Here is a 13,091-nt window from a genome sequence, read left to right on the forward strand (position 1 = left end):
ATCTGTTTATGTGTATCCTACTGTTCTGCCCATCGTTCCAGGAAAAAAAAAAATATCTTTACTGAAGTTGTACTAAATATTTCTTATGGAAAACAAAAAAGTACAGAAAGAAAACATCTGGCAATTTCTCTCTTGATAGAAAAATTTCTGACATTTCAATATTTTCTCATTTTATAACTTGATGAAAAAAATTTATATTGATTTCTTGAGCTTACAAATTTCTTGCTAGATGTGTGAATGAAACCATAATAACTTGGACAACTGTTGGCCCTATGACTCTAGCAGTTCTCTGGAATATTCTTTCATCTGGTGAGGCTTCTTTGCCTGGTCACCTAGTGACCTGACCTTTGTCAAATTGGATTCTTGTCCATTCTTTAGATCAGGGGATACTTTGTGACGCAAAGTTAATCTCAGAATAAAAGGTCAGAATAAATATTGTTGACATAAGATAAAATAAATAAATAAATTAGTGAACAAATAAGTGAATACTGAGAGGACTCTGATATTTACAAAAAGCCCCTCTTAAGAAATAAGATTTTTATTTTGCATTTTCTGGACTAGCGTATTAATTTAAGAGAAAAGAATATTACATTATTAATGTATGTGCCCTAATATGCTGCAAAATGTGTTACTATTACTTATCTAACATAAGCCTCTGAGCAAATCTGTTAGTTAGGCATTGCTTTTATTTCGACTACATACAAATAAAAAGCAAATGACAAGTTGAGATTTAACTAATTGAATGGAGCATGAGGGTGGAGGAGGGCTTCCTCAGGGGAGTGGGTCTCTTAAAATAACTTCCTGTACTGTTCACAACACTACAACAATGACATTCTCCTTCCCATACCATTTCCATGCTGACTCACTTGAACTTAGTTGCATGTCCTTTCTGATCTCTTTCTGTTCCAACTCTAAAGACCTTGGATGTCTAAACCAGTTAATTTTCATCATATATGGTGTTCTATTTTTAAGTTTGATGTCTCCCCCACCCAAAGACAGTAACTTCTGCATGACAAGAACTAAAACTCTTTATTTTATTACAGAGAATAAGGAAGCTTTTAATAAGTATGTGCAAACTCTTAAATGAAGTGAATTTTCACATCAAGAATATAGAAGCAAAATTCAATCATGTTAATGAAGAGGAGTTGACAGACACGCTCTGAACATCATTCAAGGGTGTCCCTAAATAAAACTGGATTAATGATTTTTTTTCCTGCAGAAATCTTGCTGGGTAAACACATCTGCTCACTTCTGAAGTGCCTATCTTCACCATCTTTAATAAACTGCACTGTCAAAGGATATTGAGCCTTTATTCTGTGATTTGTTAATTCTATTGCTCAAGTGATTTTTTAACTCCCTAGGAAAAACATATTAACTATGGCAATAAAAGGGATATATGTAAATATATATCTCTAAATTTCTTCATTGCTCCTAAATAAATCATTCATTGTTTCAAATAAAAGAGAAAGAAAAAAAACAGTAGCCAAAAAATATACAAAGCTAGGCAAATACACATGTGTTTTGCTTAAGAATTGAAGATATAGTGTTTGGTTGAGGAAATAACAATTCTCCAGGCCTTAGGTGTTCTGTATTAACCAGTACTTCTACTCTAATTACTTGGCATTTCCATTTTTCTCACTCTTTAAAAAAAAATCTTTTAACATTCTTCCTTTCTTTTCAAATACATCTTCCTCTAACTAGTCAATAACTTTGGTTCATACTTAATTGAAAAATTGGAAATAATCAGAGGGGAATGTATTTATGTTCCTTTAATGAACTGTCAATCTACTTGTGTCTATAAATGATCCATCGTGTTTGTTTTTCTTCTAATTACCAGGATTCAGCTTTTATGCTCTACCTGGACTCAATAATCAATTTAGAAATTTCTACTTAACAATGTTTCCACAATGGGCACCCAGACCTAGCTGCCATTTTCTCTTAGACGATTACAAAAAAATCCCACTCATAACACATTTGCCCCTTAAAATCTAGAATCCCCAAAACCCAAAGGCCAATTGTTTTCTCTGATATGCGGATGCTAATTCACAATGGGTTGGGGGGGTGGCTAGGGAAGAAGAGAGTTACTTTACAATAAGTAGAGGGGAGTGAAAGGAGGGGAGGGGTTATGGGGGAGGAAGGATAGTAGAATGAATCAGACATTATTACCCTATGTACATATGAAACTATAGGACAGATGTAATTCTACATCATGTATAACCAGAAGAATAAGAAATTCTACTCCATTATATATGATGTATCAAAGTGCATTATATTGTCATGTGTAACTAATTATAAAACAAAAAAATATTTAACAAAAGAAATTGAATTTCTTTTACTCATTTATTCATTCAACAAATATTTATTGATTGCTTCATTTGTCAGGCACTATTAAAGATACTAAGAACACAATGTTCAACAAAACACACAAAAACCCTACCATGATTGAGCTTATATTTTAGATGATGGAAAATATAATCACTAAGTTAAATATGTTGTATTTGTCACAATGTCACATATATACATATGCATTATTCTTACTCTATGTAGGTAATATATATTATATAATTTGATTATATATAATTCACACTTTATATAGTGCATATTATATAAAGATATATGCATAAAATACCAGAAAAGATAAAGAAGGGATAGAGGATATTAAATTATGTTGAATTAAAATTTGAAGGTATCCAGGAAAATCTCTACAGTGATGACCTTTACAAAAAGATCTAAGGAAATAAGGAATCCATCTGAGATAATTCTGGGAGTTTTCTTAGCCCTGTGTTAAGACTGCTGGTTAAGGGGAGGAAATCAGCAGGATTCAACAAGAACTAGGATGACTCAGTGGTCCAAAATGGTGCTGAGGAGGGTGGCAAAAGAGGCCGAACTGGAGATTCTGGAAGAAAAAATATGAGATAGATATAGAGATAGAAATAAATGGGGGAGGGTTAGAGAGAGAGAAAATAGAGTGAGAGAAGGCCATGTGTGCATGCACTAGGAAAGGCCTTGTGAGCACACAGGGGAACACTGGAATCTGTCATCCAAGAAGCAGAGCCTTACTAGGAGCCAAATCTTGACATTCTCAGCCTCCAGAACTGTGGCAAATAAATCTACATTCTTTAGGCCACCCAGTCTATGGTACTTCTTTGATTTGGTGACTTGAACAGAAAAAGTGAAACAGAAAATAAAAATATAGTCATTGTATTCTTAGAGGTCACCCAGGTACTGAGTGACATGAAAAAGAGAAGGGGTTTAAGGCCTGAGTTTTGGATCCAGTTGAGAGTGATTTTCTGGTAGAAATACAGTGTATTTCAAGAAGAAAAAGTCTCACTTTCTCAAATGATGCTGATATAGGTGTAGACAGGACAGTGGCTACTGAACTTAGTAAACTGTAAGTCATGGTTGGTCTCCACTTAAAACTCCCTAATTTTTCTCATTACTATTGTAATCCAGTCCCTGCCCAGCTCATTGATGCACCTCATATCTCCCTTCCTCTTGTTCACAAACAAGATCAATCCTTCCAGAGATCAATCCTTCTGCTTCAAAGACATGCCACCCTTCTTGCTTACTGAAGGTCTACATTTGTTCTCCTTTCTTCCTGAATTACTTTTTCCTCAAGAAACATAACAACTACCATTTTTCAATCAAGTACCAGGTTAAATGACATCTCTGAGAGAGGCACTTTCTGTCTTCCTCTATATAGAGAAATCACTCCTATTCTATCAAATTATGTCTATTTTTTTCTTCCTAAATCTTCATGGAATCTCAAGTAAATGTATTTAATTTTGTTACATTTCTTTCTTTAAAATAAAAAAAAAAAAACATGAATTTCGGGACTCATCTGATCTACTTTCCACTGTTCCACCAGTGCTTTGCAGTAAAACTAGACTATAATATATGCTCAGTAAATATTGTTCAATGAATAAATATTCAACTGAAATACCCTTTGCTTTGGTTAGAATGAAATGGAACAAAGAGAAGTTAAATAATTGAAACTTTGGCATTGAGCTAGATTAACACTGGATTTGTTTGATTTCCAAATATCCATCCTACATGTCACTATGTAGTCTAATTTTAAATAAAAGGGGACTTTCTCACTGTCTCAAAATCATACCTAAAGCTAAATAGCATCAAGTGCCCTAAGGCTGCTGAAAACATCAGCATTTATTTACTAATTTCTCTCTCTTCTCTCTCTCTCTCTCTCTCTCTCTCTCTCTCTCTCTCTCTCTCTCTTTCTCTCTCTCTCTCTCGCCTCCCCACCTCTCTCTTCCAGTTCATATACATATATATCAAAGAGTATTGCAATTTATACAATTAGCAAGCATTAGCCTAGCAGAGAGTGTTCTGAAAGTCAGGAAGAGGTGCTACCAAGCATGCAAATGAGTATGTATATCAACACCTGGAGAAAAGGGTAAATGGTGTTTTGGCATTTCATTTTGCAGCTGAAGATTGCCTGAAAAATTAAAGTCCTAGGATGACTTTGCTTATATTGACAAAGTATGAAAGAATCAAGAATTATTTATGTATGTATATACGTATGTATGTTTTAGAAAAGTCTAATAGATGTTCTTCCTGTGGGTTAAGTAAGGGAAGATAAGTATGCTTTTCTCTCAGAACATATTATATCTTATCTCAATCCCATAGTGGTTGAAGCTATGGAATTACAGGTACAGGGCACCAGTGTGGAGAGTTTAGAGGACCAATCACAGCAACTTGACCAGGTCAGGGCTCTTTGCTGTGGAAGAAGTGAGACAGAGACTCTTAGAGAACCTCCACAGGTGCCTCTAGAGACAGCCAGCTTCAGGAAACTCATCACAGTGTGTAAGAAAACTCCAAACTTTACCTCTAATTGTTTTCCCTTATCCCAATTCCCCAAACTTGGAGAACTCAGAAACTAAAGGAAAAATATGGAGAAGAATAATAAATGAATTCCTCTTTCCTCTCCTAGCATAGGTCTCTCGACTCTAAAGATGTACAAAGCTGTGAATTAAACTTTGAAGTTTAAATTTTGTTAATCTTAACTGGAGGTTTAAAGACTGAATGTAAAATACTTTTTAATTAGTGGGTAGAAATATTATAATAAGTTCAATGTAAACAGATCTCTTTGGGATTTTTCCAAGAAATATTTAAGGGAAAATAAAGAAATGTCAATGAACATGCATGAAGACAACAACCAGAAAAATGTGATTTAATGTTTGTGGCCCATTGTGTGTGTGAGTGTATGTGTGTGTATGCATGTGTGTGTGTGTGTATCTCAATACTGTTGAAAAACAAATCACTTTCAGTTCCATATCACCTGTTAAAAACAAAAACATTTTTTCATTCATGGACCTGGGCCTCTTCTGGACTCAGGTGAAATGGGCTGATAGTGACTCTGTGATTTGGGTGCTTTTATTTATTTACATGGCCTCCATATTCTGAGATCAGTGACTTAGATATGTTTTCCTCATGATAGATGATTAAAGTGAAAAAGTTTATGCCAAAGGACCCAAACACATTTCAAGCTTCCGATTGTATGATGGTTTCTAACACTATTTTGGCCATAGCAAGTCAAAAATGCCTTAACTCAACATTAATGGAGCAGGACACCTACTTTTCCCATGAGGTAGAGGCACTTAGAATGGCAAGAAAAGGAAGAAAAAGCAAAAATTCTAGGCACTAGGTCAATCTTACACATATACATCAGCCCATTTATTTCAAAGCCCAATATGTGTTTTGTGAGAATACCCTACACATAAAAAGAAATGTTTGTTGAATGAGCAATGAAGAAAATGTCTTACACTGATCGTGGGGAAATCCACCAAAATGAATGGTGAGAGAAAATAAAATAATGACATATCCATAAGTTGGAAGAGCAATTAACATTCTTCAACCTCATGTTGAAGTATTTTAAGCTAAAACCAGAGAGAAAGGCTTTTGGCACTATAATAAAGTGTAAGTTGTAAAATACTGAACTCTTCTCGCCATTCCCGACTGAGAAGCCCTTCTATTTTTATTCTAGGACATTAGTGGAGTCAAACTGGGATTTTTAAACTGGTGGCATGAAGGAGTATTTGTTTTAAGGGTCAAAATTCAAAGACAAAATTAAGAAAATAAATTAACATTTTTTTTTCTACATGTGCAGCCAACTAATTAGTATAGGTAAGGGATACAGATCTTGGGCAGAATGCATTTGAAGTTGTAATTCAGTGACAAGAGGCAAAATATCACTCTTCCTTATTTTCCTCACCTAAAAATGGGAATTGGGCTGGGGATGTGGCTCCAGTGGTAGCACTCTCGCCTGGCATGTGTGCAGCGCTGGGTTCGATCCTCAGCACCACATACAAATACAGATATTGTGTCCACCGAAAACTAAAAATAAACATTAAAAATTCTCTTTCTCTCTTTAAAAAATAAAATAAAAATAAATAAAATGGGAATGATATAAACATATAATATGACAGATGCTTATGTGTGTATTCGCATGTTTTGTGCATGTGTGGTATATATGTACTTCAATATTAAATACACCTTAGCTGCACAATTGATTATTATCAGAATTTTAATTATTAAAGATTTAATTTTTTTAAAAAAAAATTTTGTTTAAAGCAAAACCTCAGATTTCCCCAGGCCTCTTTTTATTTTACTATTATTATTATTATTTTGGTACTGGGGATTGAACCCAGGGGAGCTAAACCTCAGAGCTAATCCCCTGCTCCCCAGGCCTCTTTTTAACATTTTATGGCAACAATGTATATAACTACTCATTTGGAATTTTTTTAACATTCAGTTTATTAAAAAACAGCAGTTGATACAATTCAAATAAGTAACTGGAAAGTCATAAAAATGATTTGTCTAAGAAGCTATTATCCCAAGTTGATAAATTTTTTTAAAAAAACAGCTTGTTGTTCTACTTTATTAGTTTTAGTCAGGAGCAGTCATTATATATTATTATCATTCTCATTGTCATCATGATAATTAAAGTGTTCTTTATCTTTTGTCCAGATAATAGTCAAAACCCTATGTGACCACTTTCTGCCAGAGTCTTATTCTATAGAACTTATCCACCCATCAAGATCAGGTTCAGACGACTGAATCTTAATTTGTATGATACTGCCACCTCTCTTTTAGCTTATAAACAAGTCTTTATCTACTCATTGCATTAAGACCAAACTCCTGTGCTATCATTATATTCCTAATTTTCAAGGCTTCTAGTTGAAAGTAATTACTTTGAAATGAAGCTGCATAAAGATATTAACACCAATACTACATTATGTATATTTCACCATTGCATTTAAAACACAATCGTTTAAGTAAAATATCATGCCAGTATCTTATTTCCTTGTATTTTTCAGTGTTTTAATTTGTTCAGTGAGTGACTGATAATGTCAATGCACTTATCCAAAGGAGAATGGAAGTGGAGCCCAGAAGAAGCAAGAAGTGGTATGACTGTAGATTCTGCCAGTTATCAATTGAGACCATTTTTATAAAAGTTATCTTTGTATTACTTTCAGCACAAGCCAGGTGGGAGAAAGTCAGTTGAATTGACATAATATGTTTTTTTTTTCATTTATTTGCATTCAGTAATGACCCAACATTTATTACGATAGAATAATAAGTACATGAATCAACAGAATAAATTTATGTGTAAATCTGATAACATGTCATTTTGCTTTTCCCCTCATAGCAAGGAATATCTTAAAAAGAGAGGAGTGTGATCACTGTCATGAGAGATGTGAGCCCCAATCACTTGCTAAATTCCTGCTTAATTAAAAACTCTCTGCAGCAGTGTATACAAGGCACTGAGTCTCAACTTGAGTCACCTGTTGTCATAGGAGAGTCCATATCTAGCAGACAGATCTGGTTAAGATTACATGGTCCTTTGCTGACTAGGATTAAGAAAATGATCTGATAAATTATGTGAATACAGAAAACTTTTTCATGCTAAACTCTGACATTGTTTAGAATTTATATTCTGAAGACTGCTTTGAAAAAAGTACAATTTTTTTTGGATTATTTTAAACTAAACATTTACAGTATCTGTAATTGTTTTCTGTTGATGGGAATGAGTGCATGACTTTTAGTACAAAAAACATTTTGAATTAATTTTTATTATATAATAAGTATTATAGACCACCACATAGGATGTATACCTGGCCAGGCAGCTATGCCACTGAAGCAGGGATCCCATGCAAACACCAGCCCCTGGGAAGATGTGGAAAACTGACAGACGTAGGCATTTTCCAAACTGCAACCAGAATTAACATTTTTTAATGATAGGTACAAATATGAAGAAAGAATACAGCCTATTTTTGTATATTTGGTTTTTCTTTAAAAATGGAATGCTTTTTTGGTAGTGACATTAAACTTATTTGATGAAAAAGTAGCTATTTATTTAAAATCTTTTTTTTTATCTCAAGATGCCAGTTCTTTCATTAAATTAATAATTTCTTTACAACTGTTTCACCTTGGGGAAATAATATGTTTGGTTCCAAGTCTCCTTTGTAAAATATTTTTGAGGACTAATAGAAAAACATCAAAATATTTGCACATGTATATGTGCTTATATTTGATAACACCTACCACATTCAACATAGTGTCTGACACATGCTACAAGATTAACAGCTGCTAATCCCCATAAATGCTTTCTTTAGCACCTGGTGAAGATTGAATTTTATCTAATACTATCTAGATCCAGATATATTAGGGAACATATGATCCAAGATATTTTAAAAATTTTATATTTCTTAAACTAAATTTCCCAAATCAATTTAAAATTTATTATCATGTTCTTGCTGGAGGTCAGAAAATGAGATACTCAGTATTTCATGTTTGTCATTCAAGTAATTGACTGAAGATTACTCTGTTTTTGTAAGAGAACTCTGGTCAGTGCTGACTCCTGAATTCTTTTGCCCAATGTTTAACTATAATTTAAATTGCTGAAACATCCAGGCAGTTACTGAGCCAGAATGCAACCTTTCCCTGTGACTCATTAAAGATATCTGATACTCAGCTCAAACATGTGATGAGATTGAATCTGCTGAAAATTGATTATGTGCTTTCTAAATTGTTTTAGGAAATGGCTTAAGAGAAATTATTCTAACAATTCAACTCCAAACATGCTGAGCTGATTCTAAGTCACCAGACTTAGGGAGAGCAAAGGGAAAGAGAAGCAAAAAATACCTAGTTATAAATGATAAAATAAGGACAAGTGGAAGACACTTAAAAGATCATTAATGACAGTCATTTCTAAAAATCACATTGCTTGTCCATGAATTCTAATTTGCTGAACCATTGTATGCATATCTTAAATTTATATATTTTCACTACCAATCATTTATTTTTACTAGTGTGAGCACTTTATACAATTTCATAGGACAAATTGTTGATAGAGAATGTTAGAAAAATAAACAGCAGAAGGATACTCAGTGTGGTAACATTAGCACTGACCTATGCCAATTAGACTCCTGGAGATCAGGAAAAAAATGAAAAAAAAAGAGAAATTATTAATTTTTACAATAAGTCCCCCCCCTTCCTCTGCCATACTCTCTGTACTTACCCCACCTCCTGTCTTTTCTCTCTGCCCAAATATAACAAGCTCATTCCCACCACAGAACTCATGTAGAGTGTATTCCTAGTGCCTGGAATTACTCCTTCCAGTGTATTTCCCATGGCTGGATTTTGTTTATCACTCGGATATCTACTGGAAATGTGTTTTTAGAACAAACTTTCATGATAACCATCACATTCAAAATAGCTGCTCAGCCACATTTTATCATTCTATTTTAATCCAACCTAGCTTTGACATTTATATTAAATTTTTTATTAAACGTGCATGCTGCCATTAATTGTAGTTTTCCCCCTTGAGAATCTCTCCTCATAGTCTTCCAACAAATAAAACTGTAGCTTTATGGGGGCATGGACTTCTTTTATCATTAGCTTACTCTTTAGAACCAAGAATAAGGGTCTTACAAAGTATTTAAAGAGAGGATACAAGATCACCCTTTCTGACCAGCAGACTACCACAGGAGCCCAAACCCAGCCCAGATGGCCCCACACCAGCTCACGTGGGACCCAGGCTCACAGTATGCCAGGGTCCACCCCTCCAACCAAGGGGCAGACTCCTGCTGGAACCTAGCCTCTGGCACAGGAGGACCCCTTCCAACCAGCAGACTACTGAGGGAGGTCAAGCCCAGAGGCCCAGATCCACCCACACTGGCTGTGCAGGAACCAGGCTCACAGTGTGCCTGGGTCCACCTTTCCATCAGCAGGCACCTGCTGGAGCCCAGCCTCCAGCACTGGAGCACCTCTTCCAACTAACAGACTACCATGGGAGCCAAGGCCTGGCCCAGATCTGTCCACACCAACTTGTTCAGGACCCAGGTCCAGGGTAGGTCTCAGTTTCCTCCCTCTCCCCACCTGGGAGCCTAAGCCTAACCCACTTACATCTTGGGACACTGAAGCCATCACCATACCTTCCCCACACAGTAGCCCCTAACTTTTTGAAAAAAGGACCTAGAAGTAGCTGCATCTCAGAGCAGGCATCCCAAAGGGAGTGTGAGACCCACTCTTTCAGCTGCATCTCTGTAAGACATTGCTTCCATCTTGAGCCACCTTAACTACTATCTTGAGTTACCTCAGCTATTGCTGCCACTACCTTTAGATGCAGTAGCATTCATCAAGGGACACCAGCAGGGTCTAAAAGCCTGACATCAAGATGAAGTACAGACAATCTGCATAGGCACTACAATAATATAGGGAAGAAACTGCAAGAAAGGAAGACACATAGACAACATGAAAAAACAAGGGAGGAACATGCCCCAAACAAATCAGGATACTATAATAACAGAACCCATGGACAGCAAAGTTGATGAAATGTCAGAAAGAAGTTCAGAAGGTTCCTAATTAAAAATGACCTGTGAATTACAGAATGACCTAAATGAGCAAATACAGGCAAAAATTGATCTCTCCAACAAAGAGATGAGAGAGTAAATACAGACAGAAAAGATTACTTTAAGAGAGGTATAGAGACTCTGAAGAAAAACCAGTCAGAAATCCTTGAAATGAAGGATACAATAAATAAAAAATAAAAACTCAACAGAAAGCATAACCAACAGAGTAGATCACTTGGAAGAAAGAACATCAGATAATGAAGACAAAGTATACAATCTGGAAAATAAAGTTGATCACATAGTGAAGATGGTAAAAAACCATGAACAGAACATCCAAGAATTATGGGATAGATTCAAAAGACCAAATCTAAGAGTTATTGGGATAAATGAAGGCACAAGAGTTTCAAACCAAAGGAATAGACAATCTCTTCAAAGACATAATATCAGAAAATTTCCCAAGAATGAAGAATGAACTGGAAAACCAAATACAAGAGCCAAATGTACAAAATTACAACAGATCTACAGTATAATAAAAATGCCAACCATACAGAATAAGGATAGAATCCTAAAAGCCACAAAAGAGAGGAATCAGATCACATATGGGGGAGAGAAATTTGTATATCAGCAGATTTTTCAACCCAGACCATCAAAGAAAGGACATGGCATGGATGTCAACCTAGAACCTTATATCCAGCAAAACTAAGCTTTAGATTTGATGATGAAATAAAAACCTTCCATAATAAACAAAAGTTAAAAGAATTTACAGCTAGAAAACCTGCGCTACAGAACATCCTCGGCAAATATTCCATGAGGAGGAAATGAAACACAATGATGAAAATCAGCAGAGGGAGGTATTACACTAAAGGAAAATCTAATCAGAGGAGAAACCAAGTCACTTTAAATACCAAAAATAAACAAAAATGGCTGGGAATACAAATCATGTCCCAATAATAACCCTGAATGTTAATGGCCTAAATGCACAAATCAAAATTCACAGACTAGCATAAAATAAAATAAAAGACCCAACAATATGCTGCCTCCAAGAGACTCATCTCATAGGAAAAGATGCCCACAGAATGAAGGTAAAGTATTCAAAAAAATCATATCACTCACATGGACTGTGGAAGCAAGCAAGAATTTCCATCCTCATATCAAATAAAGTAGACTTCAAAGTAAAGTCAATCAAAAGAGGATATAGAAGGACACTACATACTGCTCACGGGAAACATACACCCACAAGACTTAACAATTATAAATATATATGCCCCAAACATTGGAGCATCTACATTCACAAAAATCTTCTCAAGTTCAAGAATCAAATAGACCACAACACAGTAATTTGGGGTGACTTTAACACACCTCTTTCATCATTAGATTGATCTTCCAACCAAGAGATGAACAAAGAAACTATAGAACTCAATAACACAATCAATAACTTAGAATTAACTGACATATATAGAATATTCCACCTATCAATGAGAGAATACACTTTCTTCTCAGCAGCACATGAACCTTCTCTAAAATAGACCATATATTATGTTACAAAGCAACTCTTAGCAAATATAAAAATCAGAGATACTACCCTGCATTCTATCAGATCATAATGGAATGAAATTAGAAATCAATGACAAAATAAGAAATAAAATTCACTCCAACACCTGGAGACTAAATAATATGCTGTTGAATGAACAATGACTTGCAGAAGGTATCAAGGAGGAGATTAAAAAATTTTAGAGGTGAATGAGAACACAGATACAACATTTTGAAATCTCTGGAACACTATGGAAGCAGTTCTAAGAGGAAAGTTCGTTGCATGGAGTTCATTCCTTAAAAGAAGAAAAATAAATAAATGACTTAACATTACATCTCAAAAGCCTAGGGATAAAAAAAGAACAAATCAACACCAAAAGCAGCAGAAGACAGGAAATAACTAAAATCAGAACTGGAATCAATGAAATTGAAACAAAAGAAACAATTGAAAAAATTGGCAGAACAAAAAGTTGGTTTTTTGAAAAAATAAATAAAATTGATAGACTCTTAGGCCATGCTCATGAAGAGGAGAGAGAAAACTCAAATTACTAACATACATGATAAAAAAGGAAATATCATAACAGATGCTACAGAAATTCAGAAGTTAATTATAAATTATTTTTAAAACTTACACTAAAATAAAATAGAAAATAGAAAGGCATCGACAAATTTCTAGAGTCATATAATTTG

The sequence above is a fragment of the Ictidomys tridecemlineatus genome, chromosome 4, assembly GCF_052094955.1.
Source record: "Ictidomys tridecemlineatus isolate mIctTri1 chromosome 4, mIctTri1.hap1, whole genome shotgun sequence".
Classification (NCBI taxonomy): domain Eukaryota; kingdom Metazoa; phylum Chordata; class Mammalia; order Rodentia; family Sciuridae; genus Ictidomys; species Ictidomys tridecemlineatus.